General features: G+C 41.0%; 1 long non-coding RNA gene across 1 annotated transcript; it reads right to left on the reverse strand.

Moving 5' to 3' along the window:
- Nucleotides 1-4,695: 4,695 nt before the first annotated feature.
- Nucleotides 4,696-20,310, reverse strand: LOC129032067 (uncharacterized). Its single transcript, XR_008501187.1, has 3 exons — nucleotides 20,145-20,310; nucleotides 17,841-17,953; nucleotides 4,696-6,450 (listed from the first exon to the last, which is right to left on the reverse strand). It is a non-coding gene; the product is annotated as an uncharacterized LOC129032067 (long non-coding RNA).
- Nucleotides 20,311-26,430: the final 6,120 nt, after the last annotated feature.

Genomic DNA, 26,430 nt, shown 5'->3' on the forward strand with positions numbered 1-26,430 from the left:
GCCTCACCCTCCTGAGTAGCTGGAATTACAGGTGCGTGCCACCACGCCCAGCTAATTTTTTGTATTTTTAGTAGAGACGGGGATTCACCATGTTGGTCAGGCTGGTCTCGAACTCCTGACCTCAGGTGATCTACCTGCCTTGGACTCCCAAAGTGCTGGGATTTCAGGTGTGAGCCACCATGCCCAGCCACATCTTTTTTATAATAACCTCAGTAACATCTGTGAGGTTATATCTTCGTGGTTTTGACTTCTATTTCTCTGATAATTAGGAATGTTGATGTTTTTTATCAACATTTTTGATAAAACTCTGACATTTGTATGTCTGTTTTTAGAAAATGTCTATTCAAGTCCTTTACTTATTTTTTAGTAAGCTTGTATTCTCATTTCTGGGTTGAGTTCCTTACATATTATTGGTATAAACCCCTTACCTGAAGTATGGTTTAAAAATATTCTCTTCCCATTTGTGGGTTATCTCTTCACTCTATTACTGTTTCTTTCGCTGTGCAGAGAAGCTTCTTAGTTTTATGGAATCTTGTTTGTGTATTTTTGCTTTTGTTGCCTGTACTTTTGGGGTCATCTGCAGAAAATCGCCATTGTCATATGGTTTTCTCCTATCTTTGCTTGTAGTGGTTTTACGGTTTCAGGTTTATATTTAAGTCTTTCATCCATTGCTATTTGATGTTGGTATAAAGAGTGAAATAATGATCCAATTTTATTCTTCTGTATGTGAATAGTCACTTTTCCTCTACATTATTTATTGAAGAGCATTTTCTTTCCCCATTGTGTATTCTGTCTTTTTATCAAAAATCAATTGACCACAGACACATGGATTTATTTATAGGTTCTACATTCCTTCACACTGGTCTAGGTGTCTGTTTTTATGCCAGTGCCATGCTGTTTTAAGTACTATAACTTTTTAATATCGTTTGAAATCAAGTACTCTGATGCCTCTGGCTTTGTTCTTTTTGCTCAAGATTGCTTTGGTTTTTCAGCATCTTTTGTGGTTCCACTCAGATTTTAGGACTAATTTTTCTATTTCTGTGAAGAATGGCATTGGATTTTGATAGTGATTACATTTAATCTGTAGATTGCTTTCAGGAGCATTGAAATTTTGACAATATTAATTTTTCAAATCCATAAATATGGGATGTTTTTCTACTTATTTATGTCACTTTCAATTTCTTTCAACAATGCTATAAATTTTCAGTATACAAATATTTCATATCCTTCGTTAAAATTACTCCTGTCTTTTATTTACTTATATATTTGTTATGATGCTATTATAAAATGAATTACTTTATTAATTTGTTTTTCAGTTAATAGTTTGTCATTCAAAGCTCTCAACTTTGAATGTGTTTATCAGCTTTAACACATTTTTTCTTTTTTATGGAGTCTTTAAGATTATCTCTATGTTGGCTGGGCACGGTGGCTCATGCCTGTAATCCCAGCACTTTGGGAGGCTGAAGCGGGTGGATCATGAGATCAGGAGTTCGAGACCAGCCTGGCCAGTATGGTGAAACCCCGTCTCTACTTAAAAAATACAAAAATTAGCCGGGCGTGGTGGCACGCGCCTGTAGTCCCAGCTACTTGGGAGGCTGAGGCAGAAGAATGGTTTGAACCCGGGAGGCAAAGGTTGCAGTGAGCTGAAATGGTGCCACTGCACTCCAGCCTCTTTCCTATTTGGATGCCTTTCAGTTCTTTGCCTTGTATAATTACTCTGGCTACATGATTACATATAACATTTTCAGCATTTGTAATTTGACATCACATCCATCTGTTGTAATACACTGATTTTTAATTTTCAACTTGATAACCTGGACATTTATCACTACTTTCCCTTTCTCTTCATCTAGTTCTTATCCAAGAAAACAACCTATCAATGTAAACCAAGTTAGATAATTATTTTTCAACAAAACCACTTCAAATGCATTAAAAAATTTTTAATCTAACAATTTTTAAACTTTCTATGTCAATGGCTTTAAACTGTGGTCTCTCAAAACAAATCCAATACTTTTAGTAGGAAAAATTATGTTAATTCCTATACTACCACTGGGGCTACCCAAGAGTTGACCAAAGGTGATATTAATACATATGCTTATTTATTACCCTGTTCTCACAATTCTAGTCTAAGTCTTGAAAATCAAGTAAATTTGGAAACATAGTTGCACAAACTCTCTCATGAGTCACACAGTTAATCCAGAATATTATTTCTAAGTTATCATAAAGCCAACAAGGAAATATGATGTACTGTTTAAAAAGAATAATCATAATTTTATATTATACAAATGAAACATGTATTCAATACTATTTACTGAATATCTCAAGTATACTTATTTACTTAGAAACGAATCAAAAGCATACCTGTTATATAACGTTTAAATTACTAAAAATACTTTAGATAGCATTACTCCATAAATGCTAGTGTAAATGCTGATGAAAGTAAAAATGTCATTCCCTACATTTGCTAAATATATTGTAACACACTGTAAGTGTTTTTAAAACATATCACTAAGGGGCCCAAATAAGTAGGCAAAAATAATTCTAAGTATTTAATTATGGAAAAATTTAGTACACGGCATAGTATTCATGTGATGGAAGGATTTTAAATGGAACCCAGAGATTAGCAGCAGCAGGAAGTTTCTATCATACTTAGGATTGGGAAAACAACAGAAGTTACTGGAACACAAAAGCAGGGTCAAGTTATTAAAAACTTGGGCCATGGTGAGTGGCTGTGACCATCACCTAATATGTCACAGTGAATAAAGACAGATAGCACATGACCTGAGGCTTTTTTCTTCCACAGATGCCTTCCATTGGCCAGAATTAGCCAGTATTTAGAGTGCACTGAAAACTGGGAGGGTCTGTTCTCTGTAACAGAGTGAAGAGAAGGAGAAAGTGAGATGCTCACTACCTTAGTGATGGCTTCAATCGTACACCAAAACTCAGTATCACACAATAAACCTGCACATTTTTATTCAATCTAAAATAAAAGTTGAATTTAAAAAAAATACATAGAAAGCAGTTTAGACTTTACTAATCAGTAGTAAAGTCTTTAGGGCTGCTCTTCCAAAAGTAAGCCATTGCACTGAAAAAACTGTCCATTTTATTCATCAGAAGAAAAATTCAATGAACCTTTACTCACTGACAATAGTGAGAACCAGAATGAATGAATCAGAATGTCTGTCCTAACTACTCCCTCTGGTTCTACTTCAATTCCTGCTGTCTCCATAGGGTTCATCAGTGTGTGGAAGATGAATGTGGTAAAACTGCAGGGGCTGCTTGTACTTGGAGAACAACAACAATGCACTGAAAGTTCACTGCTTAGAAGGTGTTGAAAGAGTTTGGCAATAAATACAACCTAATATTCACAATAAAGAGCAATGATCTATAAGCCCATTTTCACATCTATTGTAAAGGCCAACCATGTGTTTCAGCCAAAACAAACTGATTTTATTAATACAATGACCAGACATATATAAATAATAATATGAGTTTATTTTACCAGAGTACTTGGCTCTCACACTTGCATTCTATCGTAGGTTTTTACACTTATCCAATTCTAACAAGAGTTGGACAAACTCAGGGTTTTCCTAAAGTAACAATGACTATTCCTCACAAAAGAGTCACAAGCAAAGTCTACACGTGAAAATGTGTAGATTGCCTTCCATGTCCTGTGTGCATTAAGAAATGTTTTATTTTTAGACCTGATATACGGACATCATGGATGAATATGTTGGCTAATTAGAACAAGTTTATCAAGTTCTTTGAAAGCCTTGGTAGACAAAGTAATTCAAGGATTCAGTCCAGATTAATAGTGTGAAACCCTGCAAGAAACCAAACTGTAGAAAAGTAGTAATGTAAATACAAATGTGATTTCAATCACTGCTTAGCAACTGACCTCCCTCAGACCACTAAATCTCTGTGCATCAGATGCATTAACAATGAGACATTGGTCACTCATTGGGGAGGTGGGCATGGTGAAAAGCTTTTTTACCCATAGATCCAGGGGAACTGCTTAAAAGCCTGAAATGCATTCAGTTGATGCACCAGACATCAGTTACTGAAGAAGCAGAGGCGATGAACTTCCCTTAACATTGACCTAAGTGGATAAACGCATGGCAACGTGCTGAGTGACTTCAACAATGCAGACACACCCAAAGTCAAAATGCCACAGGGCTACCCAGTGCTGCAAGGCTGGGATTGGGTTCCCGTGAGACTGTCTTAAGGCAGTGGGATTTCTGATGGAACTGTGGGCATAAGCATATGTCCCCATGCCCCACTCCCACTACTCACTGTAAGAACAGCAGTGTAACATTTGTCCTGGCTGACAATGACAAACAATCCCCAAGTCCCGATGCAAATCAACAGTGCTGGGGCCACACAGTGGCCTGAGCAACATACCTATGGGTAGTAACTGAGAAGACATTTCCAAGGGATTGCCATTCCAACAGGCATGGGGAACACTCAACATCACTAATCATCAGAAATGAGGTACCAGTGCCATCACATGCTGGTCAGAGTGGCCATTTGTCCCAAGTCAAAACATAACATGCTGGTGTGGCAGCAGAGAAAAGCAAACATGGCTATTCTCTTGGAGGTAATGCAAACTAGATCTCAAACTGCTGAAACCAGTCTGAAGATTTCTGGGAAAAAAAAAAAAAGGATGGAAAGCAGAGCTACACTTTGACCCAGCAATCCCACCCCGTGCATCTACCCCAGGGAAAAACACATGCGTCTATCAAAAAGACACAGACACTCACACGTCCACGGGAGTGTTACTCACAGGAATAAAGATGTAAAACTGACCTAGATGCCCACCAACAGAAAATGAGATTTTTTAAAATGTGGTACCCATACATCACAGAATGCTAAAAAGCCACTAAGGAAAATCAAACACAGAAACAAAATTATGCCCTCAGTAGGAACATGGGTGAAACTAGAGGCCACTCTGCAAAGCAACTGAGGCAAGAACAAAGACCAAACACTACAGGTTCTCATTTATAAGTGGAAGCTCAACACCCAATACACATCAACATAAAGATGAAATCAACAGACGTTGGGTACTACCAGACAGAAAAAAAAAGGGAGACAGGGAGCCTTGGAGGAAGAATGATCCAACTGGTGCTGTGTTCACCGCCCAGATGACGGGTACATTAGGACCCCAAGCATCAAAATTCTACTGTATAGCCATATAGTGAAGTGAACCTGCAGGCATGGCCCTCGATCACAATAAAAGTAGCTATCATTTTAGAAAACCCAGCTTTGGAAATAAAAATCGAAAAAAGGAAGAAAACACACAAAACAAAACAAAAAGACTACAGTGATCCAATCCATCCATTAGTGGCATGAACACAGAAAGATAACCAAATGGACACAACGAAGGAGCCAAATAATCAACCCACAATTATACACACTGAACCCATGGGATTCTTGTTGTTCCCCCAAAAGCACACCAAAGGGACAATGGTTGAGGAAACTGGGGGGTCACGTGCAAAGGACTGAACCCTTCCTTTACCCAAGACACAAAAAGCTACACAAAATCTACTGAACACCTAAGTTCAATCCTGAAACCAAAATCTCCAAGGAAAACACATAGGGTGTGTGTCTACTTTGGGGAAACTTGAACCTGTGAACCTAAGCTACAAACAGAAAAGGAAGACACAGAAACCAAATACCCATAGACCATACAATGGCTTCACCATCTCGCTTTTCTTCTCAAAGGGACACAGAAATCACCGCTAAGAAAAACTAATGTAACCATGAAAGACTAAGGACAACTTCAGAGCTTCACACAGCTTCAACACAGGACAGAAAATACTGAACCCAAATAAAAGGCATCTTGCAGACTAGAAGAAAATTATGGAAAACTGTGGATCTCGAAGGGCTTCTTATCTAACATATTCAAGAAACTAATGGTCCTAAGTGGACAAAAACACAAAAACCAATACACACGCTAAAAATGCCCAGAAGACTGGCATAGGCATTTCTGAAAAAACCTGAAACAGACTCTCAGGTAATAGAAAAGTTTGTCCACATCAGAAGAGTTTCTTCCCAGAGAACGAGCATGACCAGAAACAGCAATAAAACTTTGGAAGATAAAGGCAGTGTAGATTTAGAGACAGAGGAACTATTACATACTACTGGTTTGAATGCAAATTCGTATACCCACTGGGAGACAGCTGGAGGTTTCTGAAACAACAACACAACCACCAGTTCCTCTAGCCATCCCAACACTGGGTACACCTGCAAAGCCAAGGAAACCTACCTTAAGGAGGTATCTCCCTTCCCATGTTTCATGAAGTACTCTGGACAATAACTAAGGTGGGGAATCAACCTACTTGTCTTTCTACAGATGAAAAAATACAGGAATTGAAGGATATACGCACAACGGTATACTCTTTGGCCATCAAACTTCCAGACATCAGTTCACTACCAGCAAGATGGAAAAACCTGGAGGACATTAAGTTAAAAAACATGAGCCAGGCAGAGGAAGATAAACACAAATACTGCAAAATCTCATGCACGTGGAATCTAACAAAGTGAATCTCATAGAGTAACAATGTCAACAGTGGGTACTAGAGGCTTGGGGGAGGATTGGAAATGGCTACAAAGGGATGTTCAAATGAGATGCAGGTACTCTGGTGTTGTACGGCACAGCAGAGTGACTAGGCTTAACAATATCATAGCATAATATTCAATATTGCTGGAAAGGATTTGGAACGCTCTCTCCATCAAGAAATCCTCACTGTAGCATGAAACAGAGATGCTAGGTACTGTAGTTTCACTGATTCATGTAAAAAGGTCCGTTGCACCCTTTAAATAAAAACATAGACCATGTGATATTTTTGTTTTAAAATAGGATCACAACACACTACTAAAAATCCCATGGGACAATGAAATGTCCCGCATTCCCAAAGCAGTTCCTACACATACAAAGTCAGTGGAGTACCATCACGCTCTTCCACTTTAAATCACTTCCCAAAGCTTTAGTTACCCAAGTGATTCATGATAGGCATTAACAGACAAACACAGGCCAACGAACACAATGAGGGTGTCCAGCAGCAAACTCAAATGAAGGTCCCAGTTAATTGAGAAAGTTTATTTTGCCAAGGTTGAGAACACACTCGTGACACAGCCTCAGGGTCATCATGACATGAGCCCAAGGTGGTCAGGGAACAGCTTGGTTTTATACATTTTAGGGAGACATGAGACATCAATCAACATATCTAAGAAATACATTGCCTTTGGTCTAGAAAGCTGTGACAACTTGAAGCAAACGCAGGAAGACTGGAAGCAGGGAGGGAGCTTCCAGGTCACAGATCACTGATACACAAATGGTTAAACTGAGTTTCTGATTAGTCTCCAAAGGGGGCAATCAGATATGCATCTATCTCAGGGAGCAGAGGGATGACTTTGAATAAAATGGGAGGCAGGTTGGCCCCTAAGCGGTTTCCAGCCTGAGTTTTCCTTAGTGATTTTAGGGGCCCAAGATATTTTCCTTTCACATTTCTCCCCTTTTCTTTTTAAAAAATCTTCTGGAAAAAACATTTTACAAGAAAGTGAGTCTCTGGTCTCGGGTTTCATCTGATCTCTCATGGCTAGGAGGGTTTATTCCTAGATAGGTAGGTCCCAAAAGCTCATTTTTAGCAGGTTGTGAAATCTCACATCCTGTGAAGTTAAAATAGGGGGGAGGAAGGGAGAAAAAAACAACAACAAACAAAAGAACAATACTGGAAAAATCAATATAAGCCACATTACTCTGCAGGCCATACCTCAGTGGGCAGGTATGAAAGTGACTTATGTATGTAAACAGGTTGCTGTTATTTTCTTCTGAAGTTTAAGTGTTCTGGCTTCAGTTTGCAGGGTTTTAAGAAAGCACAGCTTCGTTTAGGAATAATTGAAAAAAATTGAAAACATTATTTTAAAGACTTGTAGCCAAGAAAAATTAGAATTCGGTCCAAACTGTAGAAAATAATAAAAATTGAAAAAACATTAGGCAAGATTAGAATCTAAAAACAGGTCTACAGTAGTTTTGAAACGTAATTTTTTCTCTCTCCAGTTTTCAAATTTCTACTAAAGATAAATAATGTTAGAACTGATTTGATTTATTATACTTGGCCTAATTATTTGCATACAGTGCAACCATTATTATTTTTTACATAGGCTTTTAAATTGGCTTTGATGGAACTTTGTTCCATAGCAGGAATCTTAGGTAAGACTTTTTTAAAGCCAAGCCCAGCCATGGATTTGTGCCATCAAATACCTATGATTTCAGTGAATTTCCTCTCCTCTTGAGGTTCCAAGATAAACCTGGGGCTTCTGCACCTGTCAGAAAGTGGCATTCTTTATTTACCACAGGTCAAAACCCTGTACAGGGACTGTGTACAGAAAATATGAGGCCAGTTTTTCCAACGGCTTTATTGGCTTCATAAGTCAGTTTTGATTCCTTAAAGGAAAGCACACCATTTCAGTCAAACCCTTGATAAAATAACCAAATTCTCCAACTGTGTCCTATTCCAAAATAAAGCAGATTCTTATTGCACTTATGCAAGTAACTATACTGCCATAAATTAAGAATACTCAGTTTCCAAATTCTGGAGAAATCAGGTAGAGAAAAACAAATATGCTCCAAATTTTGTTCACAGGAATATACAATAATTTATTGTTAAAAGCTGTAAATAAAAGTTTTCTTAACTCTGAAAAACAAAGTATTAGCAATGTTTTAAGCAAAAAGTCAAAAAGATTACTTCAGTTTTCTGTTGGTTCAGTTATCTCAGTTAACTCCTGTTCTGTTTGATAGTCATGAACATTTCAGCTCTCCATAAGAATTTTGAAATTTTTTGCTTTATTCCAGTGTAACAATTTCCAAAATTATCAGAAAACCTGAACTTAAGTGCACCTGTTAAGAGTCCTATAGCTGATTATAAACCCACCTTATAAAGAGGGTTTAAAACGAGACAAAACAAGACATGTCTGTGGATAAAAAAAAATTTAAGGCAGCCATAGTTAAAAGACACAACTGACAAGTGAATTTGTTACCTCCATGACACACAATGATTTTAACATAACAATTATGATTATTATGAATAATGTACACTAAGTTATATCAGAATTACAGGAGTTTCCAATCATTTTGGAAACATACCAAAAACATATACAAATGGATCTGAAAGAAAGCCAAACACCTTTTCATATTTGACAATGTTTCCAAATGTTTTATACCAGGTAAGCCAAATTATGTTATTTTTAGACTTTAGAGAACCTAATGTCTTAAAGGATTATTTAGGATAGAAAAGGACATAATATATAATTTGATTTTGGAAAGTTTGTCAAATACAAAATGTTTAAAACACTTGATATTAAAAATAGGATTACAGGTCATTGTAAACTCATTTGTTTAACCAAAGTGATAATTCAAGAATTTTTTTAAAACAGCATGAAGCCAATTACATTTGTTTTCAAAAATTTTGTAAACAATCTATAAAACGTAATCTTGATTACAAAATGTAACTTCCATAAGCCTTTTATAACCTGTACTAAGCAGTTGGTTAATGCTTCAAGAAAACCTTGTTAATCTGACACAAGCGTCCATATACTGGTTTTGCATCAGTGTGCCTTCAACATTAGTAAGTAATGCATAGAGAAACTGAACCTACTTTATCTTTCAAAATCGGCCTTTACAATCTTACGCTCCCACCTCTTTCACAATAGTCCCTGGGTCTTGAGGAGTTGAATAGCTTTCATCATTTCTTGCCCTGTGTCTCAGGAATGCAGCAGTTTATTTGAATTGGCATCTTCTACGGGGCCTGAAGACGAGCCTTTAATTGCTGTGGGTGTTTAAGATTTAGCAGGACTTAGTGTCCTTTTTAGACGTAGGAGTTAAAAGCCCTGTAACTCAATGTTGCAAGGATTTTGAAAGCATATACAGGAAGACACATGGATGTAATAACCTCAATTTTTAAAAAATCTCAGGTTTTTTTTCCTAAGCAAACCAAAACAATATGACAACTTTGTCATATAAAAGTCTTTGGGTTTTTAAACATATAAATCCTTGTTGTGACTTTACACTGACTGTTCATGACATGGTCAGACTTTCTGATTTATTCTGAACATCTGCTCTTTTTAAACAACCAAGTATTTTATTTTAGGACTAAACTTACTAGAGAGGATTCTTTCTTATGTAACAGTATTTCTTTTTAAGCTCTTTTTACCTCAAAAACAACCTCTTTACAACTTTCTTTACATCTTTTTTTTATTTCCTGGTTCCTTTTACCTTGTTTTATACATAACTTTAAATAAGCTTTGAATTACACAAAACTTGTTCAACTTTGTTTTTTTTAAGAAAAAAAGACACACTTTTTTTAGCAAGAATGTTTTCCTACAATATATGTTTATTGGAAAATACCCAAATAATGAAATATCTATTATTTGACTTTATATTCTAAATTATGACATTTGTCTACAAGTATTTATCGCATTACATTTACCTGTTTACCTAGATTATTTATGAAATCCGTGATGGTCATGATTTAAAGTTATGAAACCACCACTGCAAAATTATAACTGAGACAGTGAAAAAAGATTTGACCTAACTGGCTCCATCTTGCTCATAACCTCCAAATCGTCCTTGTTCATTCCTGCGCACAGGCCAAACTGACACTGGGAGCAACCTGGTTTATAGTTTAGCTTTGAAACAAAGGCAGTAACAGTCCTTTCCTTATTGTCTGTGGACTACACTGCCAAAAGCCGCAGGATTAGAAGTGCTGGTAATCTTACTAAATTCAACATGCAGCTATTTTTATTAAACCCATATCAATTTCTTATTAAAAATTACTCAAGTAGCTCTCCCTCTCCCTCTCCCGTCTCCCATCTCCCTTCTTTCTTCGGTCTCCCTCTACTTTTCTTCCATCTCCCTCTGTTGCCGAGGCTGCACTGTACTGCTGTGATCTCAGCTCGCTGCAACCTCCCTGCCTCGGGCTCCTGTGATTCTCCTGCCACGGCCTGTGGAGTGCCTGGGATTGCAGGCGCGCGCCACCATGCCTGACTGGTTTTTGTATTTTTGGCGGAGACGGGGTTTAGCCATGTTGACTGGGCTGGTCTCCAGCTCCTGGCCTCGAGTGATCTGCCCGCCTCGCCTCCCAAGGTGCTGGGATTGCAGACGGAGTCTCGCTCACTCAATGCTCAATCTTGCCCAGGCTGGAGTGCAGTGACATGATCTCCGCTAGCTACAACCTCCACCTCCCAGCCGCCTGCCTTGGCCTCCCAAAGTGCTAAGATTACAGCCTCTGCCCGGCCGCCATCCCATATAGGAAGCGAGGAGCATCTCTGCCTGGCCGCCCATCATCTCCGATGTGAGGAGCGCCTCTGCCCGGCCGCCACCCCGTCTGGGAGGAAGTGAGGAGCGCCTCTGCCCAGCCGTCCTGTCTGGGAAGTGAGGAGCACCTCTGCTTGGCCGCCCCGTCTGGGAAGGGAGGAGCGCCTCTGCCCAGCCACCCCATCTGGGATGTGAGGAGCGCCTCTGCCCGGCCGCCCCGTCTCGGAAGTGAGGAGCGCCTCTGCCCAGCTGCCCATCGTCTGGGAAGTGAGGAGCATCTCTGCCCGGCCGCCACCCCGTCTGGGAGGAAGTGAGGAGCGCCTCTACCTGGCCGCCCCATCTGGGAAGTGAGGAGTGCCTCTATCCGGCTGCCTCGTCTGGGAAGTGAGGAGCGCCTCTGCCCAGCCGCGACCCCGTCTGGGAAGTGAGGAGCACCTCTGCCCGCCGCCACCCCGTCTGGGAGGAAGTGAGGAGCGCCTCTGCCCGGCCGTCCCGTCTGGGAAGTGAGGAGCGCCTCTGCCTGGCCGCCTGGTCTGGAAGTGAAGAGCGCCTCTGCCCGGCCGCCCATCGACTGGGATGTGAGGAGCGCCTCTGCCCAGCCGCCCATCGTCTGGGATGTGAAGAGCGCCTCTGCCCGGCCGCCCTTCGTCTGGGAGGTGAGGAGCGCCTCTGCCCGGCTGCCCCGTCTGGGAAGTGAGGCGCGCCTCTGCTCGGCCACCCCGTCTGGGAAGGGAGGAGCACCTCTGCCCAGCCGCCCCGTCTGGGAGGTGAGGAGCGCCTCTGCCCGGCTGCCCTTCGTCTGGGATGTGAGGAGCGCCTCTGCCCGGCCGCCCGGTCTGGGAAGTGAGGAGTGCCTCTACCTGGCTGCCTCGTCTGGGAAGTGAGGAGCGCCTCTGCCCAGCCGCCACCCCGTCTGGGAAGTGAGGAGCACCTCTGCCCGGCCGCCACCCCGTCTGGGAGGAAGTGAGGAGCGCCTCTGCCCAGCCATCCCCGTCTGGGAAGTGAGGAGCACCTCTGCCCGGCCACCCCGTCTGGGAAGTGAGGAGCGCCTCTGCCCGGCTGCCCGTCGTCTGGGAGGTGAGGAGCGCCTCTGCCCGTGAGGAGCGCCTCTGCCCGGCCGCCCCGTCTGGGATGTGAGGAGTGCCTCTGCCCGGCCGCCCCGTCTGTGATGTGAGGAGTGCCTCTGCCCAGCCGCCCCGTCTGGGAAGTGAGGAGCGTCTCTGCCCAGCCGCCACCCCGTCTGGGAGGAAGTGAGGACCGCCTCTGCCCAGTTGCCCCATCTGGGAGGTGAGGAGTCTCTGCCCGGCCGCCACCCCATCTGGGAGGAAGGGAGGAGCGCCTCTGCCCGGCTGCCCCGTCTGGGAAGTGAGGAGCGCCTCTGCCTGGCCGCCCATCATCTGGGATGTGAGGAGCGCCTCTGCCCGGCCGCCCATCGTCTGGGATGTGAGGAGCACCTCTGCCCGGCTGCCCTTCGTCTGGGAGGTGAGGAGCGCCTCTGCCCAGCCGCCCTTCGTCTGGGAGGTGAGGAGTGCCTCTGCCCGGCCGCCCCGTCTAGGAAGTGAGCCCCTCTGCCCGGCCGCCCCATCTGGGAGGTGAGGAGCGTCTCTGCCCGGCCGCCCCGTCTGGGAAGTGAGGAGCGCCTCTGCCCGGCTGCCCTGTCTGGGAGGTGAGGAGTGCCTCTGCCTGGCCGCCACCCTGTCTGGGAGGAAGTGAGGAGCGCCTCTGCCCGGCCACCCCTTCTGGGAGGTGATGAGCGTCTCTGCCCGGCCACCCCATCTGGGAAGTGAGGAGCGCCTCTGCCCGGCCGCCCCGTCTGGGAAGTGAGGAGCGCCTCTGCCCGGCCGCCCCGTCTGGGAAGTGAGGAGCGCCTCTGCCCGGCCGCCCCATCTGGGAGGTGTACCCAACAGCTCCGAAGAGACAGTGACCATCGAGAACGGGCCGTGTTGACGATGGCGGTTTTGTTGAAAAGAAAAGGGGGAAATGTGGGGAAAAGAAAGATCAGATTGTTACTGTGTCTGTATAGAAAGAAGTAGGCATAGGAGACTCCATTTTGTTCTGTACTAGGAGAAATTCTTCTGCCTTGGGACGCTGTTGATCTATGGCCTTGCCCCCAGCCCCGTGCTGTCTGAAACATGTGCTGTTGTCAACTCAGGGTTAAATGGATTAAGGGCGGTGCAAGATGTGCTTTGTTAAACAGATGCTTGAAGGCAGCATGCTCGTTAAGAGTCATCACCACTCCCTAATCTCAAGTACCCAGGGACACAAACACTGCGGAAGGCTGCAGGGACCTCTGCCTAGGAAAATCAGAGACCTTTGTTCATGTGATTATCTGCTGACCTTCTCTCCACTATTATCCTATGACCCTGCCACATCCCCCCCTCCGAGAAACACCCAAGAATGATCAATAAATACTTAAAAAAAAAAAATTACTCAAGTAAAGAGCATTCCATTTTGGGCTGGGTTTATAGTTTTGAAACCCCCCCAATGCCAGATTTTGACACCTTACAATATTTGGCAGGAATATGTATGAAATCGGTTGATTACTAAATGTAAACAAAAATGTATGCTGCCAATTCTTAAGACATTTCTAATATTATTTTACAATAATTGTAAAGCTAGCTTATTAAAGATTTTACTTAAGTTACATAAAGTTAAAAAGCATTTGACTAGTCTTTTTTAGTATCTAACTTAAGCGCTTTTATTTTTCTTTAAGCCAATTAATTAGAGCTCTTTTATATATTTTTAGTAGTGGAACATTCTGTACACAACACACAAATACATATAAAAATCTATTAGGCATATCGATGGAAGTACTGAAACCACCTTTACAAAATTACAACTAATGAAATTACGACAGTGAAAGAAATCAGACCTAACTGACTCTATCTTGCTTCCAACCCTTAAGCTGTCCTTATTCATTCCTGGGTATAAGCTCAACTAACTTTGGGAAGGAATTTGGTTCACGGTTTGACTCTGAAAGCAAATTGGTAATAGCCCTTTCCTGAAAAGAACCCCTTCTTGCCTGGGGAGCAGTCTGCCTTTGCAGGACTAACGTATTAGCTACAAGATTAGAATGTACAGTTTAGGGGTCATGCAGTCTCTGGCTCCAAAAGTCTGAACCTCCCCAAATTGCTCCTGCGGGTAACATCACACCACCATTGTAAAACCTAAGATCAGGGCTTGTTATGTGTTGCAGACCCTGCCCAGGCCGGTAATCTGGCCCAACCAAATTGCTCCTGCGGGTAACATCACATCACCATTGTAAAACCTAAGATCAGGGCTTGTTATGTGTTGCAGACCCTGCCCAGGCCGGTAATCTGGCCCAACCAGTTGTGCCATCATACCCATGAATAGAAGACAGGAAGAAAACCTAACTTCAACCCCCTATGATTCCATCTCCAACCTGACTAATCAGCATTCCCCACTTCCCAAGCCCCTACCCACCAAATACCTTTAAAAACTCTGATCCCTGAATGCTCGGGGAGACCGATTTGAGTAATAAACTTTGGTCTGCCACACAGCTGGCTCTGCGTGAATTACTCCTTCTCCACTGCAATTCTTCTATCTTGATAAATCAGTTCTGTCTAGGCAGTGGGCAAGGTGAACGCATTGGACTGTCACAGTACATTTTATAGACTTAAAGACCTCCCCCCTTTTTTTCTATCTTAGACTTTCAGATTCTTGATAACTTGTTTCACAACCCTAGACAGCTGTCAACTAAACAGCCTTAAATTTGAACATTAAAGGAAACAACTCAGGTGAAAATCAAATAGCGAAACTTACTTCATAAAGCACAGAAAGAAAGAGTCTGGTGGTGCTAGAGGGAGAAACTAATATTGTTCTTCGAGCCAAATTAAATATAAAATTAAACTACACTCTTCCTTAAAAACCCAAGAGTAGCCTCTGTTGAAATAACTATTTTAGTCAAGAAAAATCAAGTGAAAACAGAATTCAGTTAACTGAGAAGAAAAAGACAAAAAAAAACAAACACATTTGCTCAACAACAAAAACACAAGGTCTTAGGAGAGTAAAACAAACAAACAACAAAAAAAAAAAAATGAAGGTCTTCCGAATACAAACACAAACACATGCACACACATCTGGATGTTACCCTTTTAATTAAGCTGACTTTTACACAATTGTGCTCCTTTAAACAAAACTCCTTTAATCTTATTACCATATTTCAGTGAGGACAAAATGCTGCTAAACTAACAATGGTCACACAAATTATAATTTCTGAGCACTCTAAGTGTAAGCAGAAATTAACACCAGCTTGTTGTTAAATGTTAACTTTATTCTTTAAAAGGAATTTGCAAGACAGAATCCAAAACCAGTTTCTTACCTAGTGATGGGTCTCAGGCTGTAAACTGCTCTCTACCATCCTAGAAGCAGGAAAAACAAAAACAAAAAACAGGCCGGGCACAGTGGCTCACGCCTACAATCCCACCACTTTGGGAGGCCTAGGTGGGTGTATCACGAGGTCAGGAGATCGAGACCATCCTAACAAGGTGAAACTCCATCTCTATTAAAAACACAAAAATTAGCCAGGCGTGGTGGTGGGCACCTGTAGTCCCAGCTACTCGGGATGCTGAGGCAGGAGAATGGCGTGAACCTGGGAGGCGGAGCTTGCAGTGAGCTGAGATAGCACCACTGCAGTCCGGCGTGGGCGAAAGAGCGAGACTCCGTTTCAAAAAAAAAAAAACAAAAAACAAAAAACAAATTTGCCTATTAGAAAAAGTGAGCTCAAACTCCATAAAGGAGTTACCTGCCTTCCAACATCATGGAGGTAAGAAAACTTGTCTTGTTGGACTCAAGTAAAACTCCAAAAAAAAAAAAAAAGAGGAGTTGTACAGCAAAATAAACTTTAGATCTTGACCAAATTTTTGGAGATGAGGGATTCTCTGGAGGGGGTGCTCTCAGAACTCAGCAAATTGTCCTATTGGTTTGGGTCATAAAGTGAGCTCACGCTGGTCCCAAGCACTGACAGGAGATTTGCCAAAGGTCAGGGGCATCTCCACTCAGAATCCCCCGTGGTTACCAAAAGGTGAACCCACAAAATCTGAAACAGGTCTCAGTTAATTTAGAAAGTTTATTTTGCCAAGGTTGAGGACACACTCGTGACAAAGCCTCAGAAAGTCATGACAACATGTTCCCAAGGTGGTCAGGGCACAGCTTGGTTTTATACATTTTAGGGAGACATGAGACATCCATCAATACATGTTAAGTAGTACATAGGTTCGTTCTGGAAAGGCTGAACAACTTGAAGCAAAGGCAGGAAAACTGGAGGCAGGGAGGGAGCTTCAAGGCCACGGATAAGTGATACACAAATAATTACATTATTTAGAGTTTTTGGTTAGCTTCTCCAAAGGAGGCAATCATATATGCATCTATCTCAGTGAGCACAGGGGTGACTTTAAATAGAATAGGAGGCAGGTTGGCCCTAAGCAGTTTCCAGCCTGAGTTTTCCTTAATGATTTTGGGGGACCAAGATATTTTCCTTTCACAACATAAGAGTAAGCACATGTTTGAAAAGAACCACAAAAGTCACCCTGGGAAGGGAGAGTCTGTCCAATACAGTGTTCAGGAAACTGGATAGATATCCCTAGGCAAAATAACATAGGGTCCTTATTGTGCGAAATTCATAACAATTCATTCAAAATGAATGAAAGACCTAAATGCAGAACTTGATAAAGTCAGTCTGTAAGAAGAAAGCATATAGTGTGCAGATACCAGGGTCAACTTGGTTCTATGCTCATGGTTTGCAAAAAGGAAAACAGAAAAAATAAAGACAGAAAAGAATACAAACAAGCAACAACCAAAACTCACTGGCAACAGACTGATACGCTAGTGAATTTCTTTAACTTCATCAGTCACCAACATAACAGAAAACCAGAACACTGCACACACCTGAAACTGCATCAGACTACATGGCTTGTGGGCAAGAAAGAATGAAAAATATGAATGAAAAGAAAGAAACATACAAAGGATGATAAGAAGCATTTGGAGAAAAACACAGCTGATGAGGCATTTTTTGGAAAAGGTGTAAGTAACTAACATTACTAACCAGCAAAAAACACCAGAAAACAGAAACTAATTACCAAACCAAAACTGGATAAAGAAACCAAAGAGGCTTTTCTGCAAAGAACACATAAAACTGAAAACAAGTATGCTTGTTAACACCTGGTTAACATCACTAATCATGGCAAAAATGAAAATCAGAACAAGACTCAGATACTGTGTCTCTCTCGGCGGAATGAGTATTACAAAGACCTTCATGTATCTTAAAAGAAGCTGCCGTGAATTTCCAGAGAGGTGAGCTTTCTTATCCACAACTGTTAACAGGTAAATTAGTATGCACACTACAGAGGCCACCTGGAGGTTCCTCAGAAAACTAAAATTACAACTACCATTTCACTGAGCTGTGCTGCTACTGGAATCATATGAACTCAGTACACAGAAGACATATCTGCCTTCCCTCGCTGACTGTGGAACCAGTCGCAACAGCCAAGATAAGGAATCAACCTACCTGTCCACCCGCAGAGGATGAGATCCAGAAACTGCAGTATCCAGTCACAACCAGATACTCTTCAGCCAGACACGGGTACTGAAATCAGGTCATCCGTGGCAACACTGTGGAACCTGGAGGACATTATGGTAGATGAAACACACTAGGCAGGGAAAGACAACACTTGCGTCACCTCACTCATGAGGAATCTAGGAAACTTTATCTCACACAGACCTACAAAGCACCATCGTGCTTGCCAGGGTTGGAACAGAAGGCTGGGCATGGGTGGGCATAGGAAACAGGTACAAAGTGACACACTGCATAAGAGGAATGAAACCTGCTATTCTATTCCTCAGCAGGATGATTACAGAAAACTTTACCAAAGGGTAGTTTTCAAGACAGCCAGAAAGGAGGTTTCTCACTCTCCTCACTCAAAAGACGTGAAAACTCTACAAGGCAAAAAATGATGCTAAATACCCTGATTTCATCCCTATGCGACGCATGCATGGACCCAAATGTCCCACTCTACCCTCTAGCTGTACATCTTTAGGACAGGGCTAATTGTGTTTCTTGAAAGCAACATAGATAAACAATGCTAAAATTCCCGTGGGACCACAAAATGCCCTGAAACTCCAAAGCCATGCTGAAACACCAAAGGTCAGATGGACAAAAGGCTCACTATGCAGTGAAGGGCACTGGGCTAGATGGCTAGCCACATGCAGATACACAACACTGGAGCCTTAACTCTCATCAGATGCAAAACTAACCCAAGGTGAATGAAAGATTTCAGCAGAAGACCTCAAACTATAAAAGTCCTACAAGGAAACCTAGGACATATCTTTCTCAGTACGGGCTTTGGAAAGCATTTAAACAAAAAGCAACAGCAAGAAAAACCAAAAGGACAAGCTGGGCCTAAGAAACTATAACACTGCCAGATAGCAAAATAAATCACCGGCACAGAAAACACACAGGCTACAGGATGGGAGAAAATGTTCCCAAACTATGCTTCTCACCAAGGTCTGATAGCCAGACTCTAGCATGACCTTAAAAAAATCAAGAGGCAGAAACACAAACCATTCAAACAATGGGTGGAGAACACGAACAAACACCTCAACATCACTCATCATTAGAGAAATGCAATTCTCACGCACACTGAGACACCATCTCACAACGGTCAGAACGGCCATTTGTCCTAAGTCCAAATATTTACATGGCGGCAAGGTAGTAGAGGAAAGCAAACCCCGCTACATGCTTGGTGGGAATAAAAACTAGTTCTCACACTATGAGAAGTGGTTTGGAGATTCCTCAAAGAACTTAGAACTACCATCCAAATGAGCAATCGCATAACTGGGTATCTACACAAAGGAAAACAAATCATAAATCCTCCTTTCAAAATGACACAGGAATGTGTATGTTCTTGGAAGTGCTATTCACATGGAAATATAAAATAACATCGACCTATGTCCCCCCTTAACAGTTGATTACATGTTTTAAAAGTGCTGTACACAGATACCACAACATCCTACACAGCTTAAAAAAAATTAATGGCTTTGGCAGCAATAAGGATGGACCTGCAGGTCACTATGCTAAGCAAACTAACACAATAACAGAAAACCAAATACCACATGCTCTCACTTACGGGGAAAATACCTATACACAATACAATGACTTTGTGATCTCATTTTTCCTTTCTTGATTGGACACAGAAATCCCTGCTGACAAAAGCAAATAAAAACCTGTGAGACCAACACTTTAGAGCTCCTGCATTGGGGAGAAAACAATGAACCCAAAGAGAAAGCATCTTACCTTGGCAGAAAGGATGATTGGGTTAAAATTGTGGAAAATAGTAATTTTGGAAGGGGTTGTTATCTAACATATTCAAGCACTGAAGCTACTAAGTGGAGAAAAGATTTTAAAAAAATAGACAAGCTAAAAATATGCAAAGGACCTGCACAACCACTTCTGCAAAGGACATGAAACTGATTCACAGGTGAAACAAAAGTTTCTCAAAATCACTACTCCAAACACGTAAGTCTGAATCATACTCCAATATCAGATACCATCAAACTCCACTGAGAATAAATATTACCAAAAACAGCAATAACATTTTTGGAAGGTAGCAGCCAACGTAGACTTACAGAAAGGGAAACTCTTATACGCTATTGATGCCAGTGTGAATTAGTGAATATGCTGTGAAAAAGTTTGGATGTTCCTCACACTGCGTATGCATTTAAAGCAAAGGAAACCAGTACCTTAAGGAGTTACCTGCCTTCCCATGTTTCATGAAGCACTATTCACAATATAGAAGATATGGAATCAACCTACCTGTCCACCCACAGATGAAGGGATGAAGAAACTGCAGTATAACTGCACAACGCAATACTCCTCATCCATAACAAACTAACATAATTTTCATTTGGAGCCATATGGATGAACCTGGAAAATATGTTAAATAAAATAAGCCAGGCATAGAAAAACAAGCGGATTCATCTCACTTACATGGAATCCAGAAAACTTTGCCTTTGATAAGTAGAAGGCACAGTAGTGGTTTTCTGAGGAGAGAAGAAGGGAATGGGAGGATCGGTTATGGAAACAAAGTTGCAGTTAGGACAAATACATTCTTGTGCTCTATACCACAGCTGGGTGATTCTGGTTAACTATTTTGTTATCTGGTTAACTACGTTTTTCAAAAAAGCTAGAAGGGAGCAATTCCAATGTTGTCACAAAAGAAGAATAATACCTGTATGAGAGAACAGATATGCCAAGTATCCTGATTTGATCATTACTAAAAATATACATGAATCAAAATGTCCCAGAGGAACAACAGTCCTGGCATACTCTTTAATTATATACTTTATCATGCACAGAAATTTAAGAAATGTGAATACACAATGCTGATGATCACATGGAACCACAAATGGCCCTGAATGTCTAAGGAATCCTGAGAAATAGAAACTAAGTTAGAGGACTCACAATCCCTGATATGCTGCTGTGCTCCAGCCTGGGTGAGAGAATGAGACTCTGTCTCAAAAAAATTGTTAGAAAATTTGAGGGAAACATAGAAGTGATAAGTACAGAGACTCTGTCACTCAGGCTGGAGTGCAGTGGCATGATCATGGCTCACTGCAGCCTTGACCTCTCCAGCACAAGTGATCCTCCCACCTCTGCCTCCTGAATAGCTGGAACTACAGGCACACACCACCACGCCTGGCTAATTTTTTTGTATTTTTTGTAGAGATGAAGTTTTGCCATGTTGCCTAGGCTGGTCTCAAATTCTTCGGCTCAAGTGATCTGTCCACCTCAGCCTTGCAAAGTGCTTGGATTACAGGCATGAGCCATCATGCCTGGCCATAAGAAAACATGCATGGCTACATCAAAGTGAAAAATTTTTGCAAGGAAAAGGAAACAATGAACCCAAAAAGGAAGGCTGGGAGAACGTTTTGAGGAATCATGTATGGGCTAAGGGGTTGTTATGGAAAATATGCAACACATTAACAGTACTAAGTAGCAACAAAAAAACCAATGATCCACCCAAAACTGAGCAGGGACCCTGAATAGACATTTCTGCAAAGAGGACAGTAAACCACACGCAAGGTCCCTTCCCCCAGTCAGGCAGCCATGACTAGAGGGACAGAGTTAGGCAGGCACTGCAGGAAGTGGAGAAATGTGACCCCCTACGTCCCGATGGCAGAGACACAGATTTAAAAATTCACCAGACCGGGCGCAGTAGTTAATGCCTGTAATCCCAGCACTTTGGGAAGTTGAGGCGCGAGGATTGCTTTGAGCTCAGAAGTTTGAGACAAGCCCAAGCAACATGGCGAAACCCTGTCGCTATCAAAAATACAAAAAAAAAAAAAAAAAATAGCTGGGCATGGTGGCACAGGCCCAGATACTGGAGAGGCTGAGGCTGGAGAATCCCTTAAGCCCAGAAAATGGAGGTTGCAGTGAGCTGAGATCCACCACTGCACTCCAGCCTGGGCAACAGGGCAAGACTGTATCTCCAAAAAAAATAAAAACAATTAAAAAAATTAGCAAACCCTGGAGGCTAAGTTGGATCCTTTCCTTCCATCTGAGGCTTGAAAGCAAGGCAGCCAAACTGCGGCCTGGCCCCTACACCCCACCTGGGCCAGGCTTCCCACAGCCAGAGCTTTCCTCTCTCTCCAACTATATGGGGAGTCTCCCTCAGAAACAGCCCTAAAGCCTCCCACACGTTCCAACCTCAAAAGCCCTCAGGGAATAAGTACTACTGTAAAATTAATGGTAAAATAGCAAGAGAGAAGAGAAAAAGGAAAAGGAGTGAGAATCTAGCAGAAATACACAGAACATTCCAGAAAATGAAAGCTTCTGTACTCACCATGAAAGAAAAATGCCCCAAAGAAGCTGGGCCACGGAGAAGCCACACCGAAGCGTTGTCCTCAGCAGTCAGTGCCACGGACAGGAGGTGTTTCTTCCCCAGGATGCGCCCTCAAGTTATCCCAAAGCTGCCGCGGCGTCTGGTGACTCCTGATAATTCTAAAATTCATATGGAATCAAAAAAGAGACCACATAGCCAAAGCAAGACTAAGCAGAAAGAACAAATCTGGAGGCATTACATTACCTGACTTCAATCTATACTACAAGGCCATAGTCAGCAAAACAGCATAATACTGGTATAAAAATAAGCACATAGACCAATGGAACAGAATAGAGAACCCAGAAATAAACCCAAATACTTTCAGCCAACTGGTCTTTGACAAAGCAAACAAAAACATAAAGTGGGGAAAGAACACCCTACTCAACATATGGTGCTTGGATAACTGGCAAGCCACATGCCAAGAAATGAAACTGGATCCCAATCTCTTACCTTATACAAAAGTCAACTTAAATCTGAGACCTGAAACCATAAAAATTCTAGAAGATAACATTAGAAAACCCCTTATACACATTGGCTTAGGCAGAGACTTCATGACCAAGAACCCAAAAGCAAGTGTGAAAACAACAAAATGAAGATAAACAGGTGAGAATTAAACCAAAAAGTTTCTGCACAGCAAAAGAAACAATTAGCAGAGTAAACAGACAACCCACAGAATGGGAGAAAATCTTCACAATCTATTCATCTGACAAAGGACTAATATCCAGAATCTACAAGGTACTCAAATTAGCAGGGAAAAAAACCAATCCCTTCAAATAATGGGCTAAGGACTTGAATAGACAATTCTCAAAAGGAGATATAAAAAATGGCCAACTAACATGAAAAAATGCTCATCATCACTAATGATCAGGGAAATATAAATCAAAACCACAATGTCAGGCCAGGAGCGGTGGCTCACACCTGACATCCCAGCACTTTGGGAGACTGAGGTGGGTGGATCACAAAGTCAAGAGATCGAGACCACCCTGGCCAACATGGTGAAAACCATACAAAAATTAGCCAGGCATAGTGGCAGGCACCTGTAGTCCCAGCTACTTGGGAGGCTGAGGCAGGAGAATCACTTGAACCCAGGAGGTGGAAGGTACAGTAAACCAAGGTTGCACCACTGCACTCCAGCCTGGCAACAGAGAGGACTCCATCTCAAAAAAAAAAGAAAAAGAAAAAGAAAAAAAAAAAAAAACCAATGCCATGCCACCTTACTTCTACAAGAATGGCCATAATCAAAACATCAAAAAATAAAAAATATTGGTGGGCATTTGGTGAAAACGGAACACTTCTATACTGCTAGTGGTAATACAAACTAGTACAACCACTATGCTAAACATAGTTCTTAAAGAACTAAAAGTAGAACTACCATTTAATCCAGCAATTCCATTACTGGGTATCTACCCAGAGGGAAAAAGAAGTCATTATATAAAAAAGACGTTTGCACACACAAGTTTATAACAGCACAATTCACAATAGCAAAAGTATGTAACCAGCCCAAATGCCCATCGAGTAGATTAAAAAATTGTGAGATATATATATACACATATACAAACATACATACATATATCTTATGGAATACTATTTAGTCATAAAAAGGAAAAAAATAATGGCATTCACAGCAACCTGGATGGGATCAGAGACTATTATTCTAAGTGAAGTAACGTAAGAATGGAAAAGCAAACATCGTATGCTCTCGCTAGTAAGAGGGCGCTAAGCTATGAGGATGCAAAGGCATTAGAATACTACAACGGACTTTGGGGACTTGGGAGAAAGGGTGGGAGGGGGTGAGGAATATAAGGCCACAAATTGTATACAGTGTATACTGCACAGATGTTGGGTGCACCAAAATCTCAGGAATCACCTCTAAATAACTTACTCACATAATCAAACACCACCTTTTCCCCAAAACCCTATGGAAATAAAATAAAGAACTTTTTGTTTATGCATACCACATATTTTTTAACTTTTTTCACAGGTTCTTTGAGATATAATTTATATATTATTTAACTCACTGATTTATTGAATATAGTGTTTATCAGCTTTAATGGGTTTTTTGTGGAGTCTAAAACACAGACAATCTCACCCCTTCCTTTCCTATTTAGATGCCTTTCCCTTGTTTGCCTTGTATAATTACTCTGGCAGGTCAATCACATATAATGTTGTCAGCATTTGTAATTTGACATCAAATCCATCTGTTGTAATACACTGTTACTTTTCAACTTGAAAACATGGACATTTATCACTACTCTCCCTTTCTCTTGATCTAGTTCTTATAAAAAAAAAAACCTATCAATGTAAACCAGGATATTTTTCTACAAAACAATTTCAAACACACTAAAATTTTTAATCTAACGATTTTTAAACTTTGTCAATGACTTTGTGGTCTCTCAGAACAAATCCAACACCTTTAGTAGGAAAAATTATGTTAATTCCTACATTACCATTGGGTCTAGCCAAGAGTTGACCAAAGGTGATATTAACAGATATGCTTATTTATTACCTTGTTCTCACAGTTCTAGCATAAGTCTTGAAAAATCTAGTAAAAATTTGAAAAGACTATATAATTGCACAAACTCCCTCTCTCATGAGTCACACCGTTAATCCAGAATATTATTTCTAAGTTATTGTAAAGCCAACAATATGATGTAGTGTATAAAAATAATCCTAACTTTATTAGTATGTTCTATAAGTGAAACATGTAATTGATACTATTTACTAAATATCTCATATTTATTTACATAGAAACAAAGGAATCAAAAGCATGTCTATTATCTAACATTTAAATGACTAAAAATACTTGAGATAGCATTGCTACATAAATGCTATGTAAATGCTGACAAAAGTAAAAACGTCATCCCCTACATTTGCTAAATATATTGTAACACGTTATAAGCATTTTTAAAATATATCACTAATGGTTAGGTCAAGTCAGCAAAAATGATTCTAACTGTGGAAAAATTTAGTACAGGGGATAGTATTCATGTGATGGAAGGATTGTAAATGGAACCCAGAGATTAGCAGCAGCAGTAAGTTTTAATTGCATACCAGGCGCAGAGTCTAGAATACAAAACAGAACTGTAGATAAAATCTGACTCTTTCCAGCATAGCTAGGAGACATGGCTAACTTCACCTGTCTGGAGACCTTACCTAGAAATCTAACGGCTCCAAACCAAGTAAACGAAACTATTTTCCCAAGTCAAAGAATCAATTTATGACATTAAAGCACTTCTAAAACTTAACCTCTGACTTCAATTAGACCAAATGGATAAATTTTGAAAATATTTTTATTTTACCACTGATTTTAACACCATCTTTATTTCCCAAAGATTACTGAAGTCACATGAAATAAAAGGCATTAGAGCTTCTATTTTTCTGTCAAAATATTTAAGAGCTTTCATTTTCTTTTAAGCCCAGTCATTATATATACATCACATACACAACACTTCTAGACAAGAAAAGATCTAGCAGTTGTTAAGTTTTTCTTTCCCATTTTATGAACCATAACACAATTTCCACAGACCATCTACAACATGATTAAATTTATCTGACCTGTCCTGTATTTCCCTCTTTTGTAATTAGTCATTCTACTTTAGGATAACAATTTGCCATATAAGATCCTCTCTCATATAACATTTCTTTCCTTCATAACATTTCTTAAAATAAATACATCTTCATATCCACAATTTTCTTTAGATCTCTCTCCTCTACTAATTTCTGATGCCCACCCAAACCAAAAAGGTCAGACAATGCAAGGCAAAACAGAGGAGAGCCTGAGATTTTTGAAAGGGAACTGTCTGCTTAAAGTTATTGGGGTTCCATGGGGAAAACAGAGGTTTCTCCTAAAATGGGGTTTGTGGAACCTTGTTTTTCCTTAAGGAGTCCCAGGTGTCAGAAATTATCTTAGATCCTCTCATGTGGGCATCAAGAGTGGCAACAAGACAGACTAGGGTAATAATTCAGACAACTGAGCAGAAAAAAATAACTTACCACTGTCCCCACTGTAATGATGGATAAAGTGAGGCACCATGCAGTTGAAAAATTCATGTTCACATAACTAGGATCCACAGCTCACTCTTTTACATAATTTTGCCAACTCTATGCCCAGTCACTGATGTACCTGTATGGCAGCTCATAGCCCCCTTGGAACTTAGAACTTGGGTTTCATTCCTGCTCTACAGCTATATAATTTAACAATTTTCCTTTGAATTTGTT

Source organism: Pongo pygmaeus, chromosome 11 (genome assembly GCF_028885625.2).
Source record: "Pongo pygmaeus isolate AG05252 chromosome 11, NHGRI_mPonPyg2-v2.0_pri, whole genome shotgun sequence".
Lineage (NCBI taxonomy): Eukaryota > Metazoa > Chordata > Mammalia > Primates > Hominidae > Pongo > Pongo pygmaeus.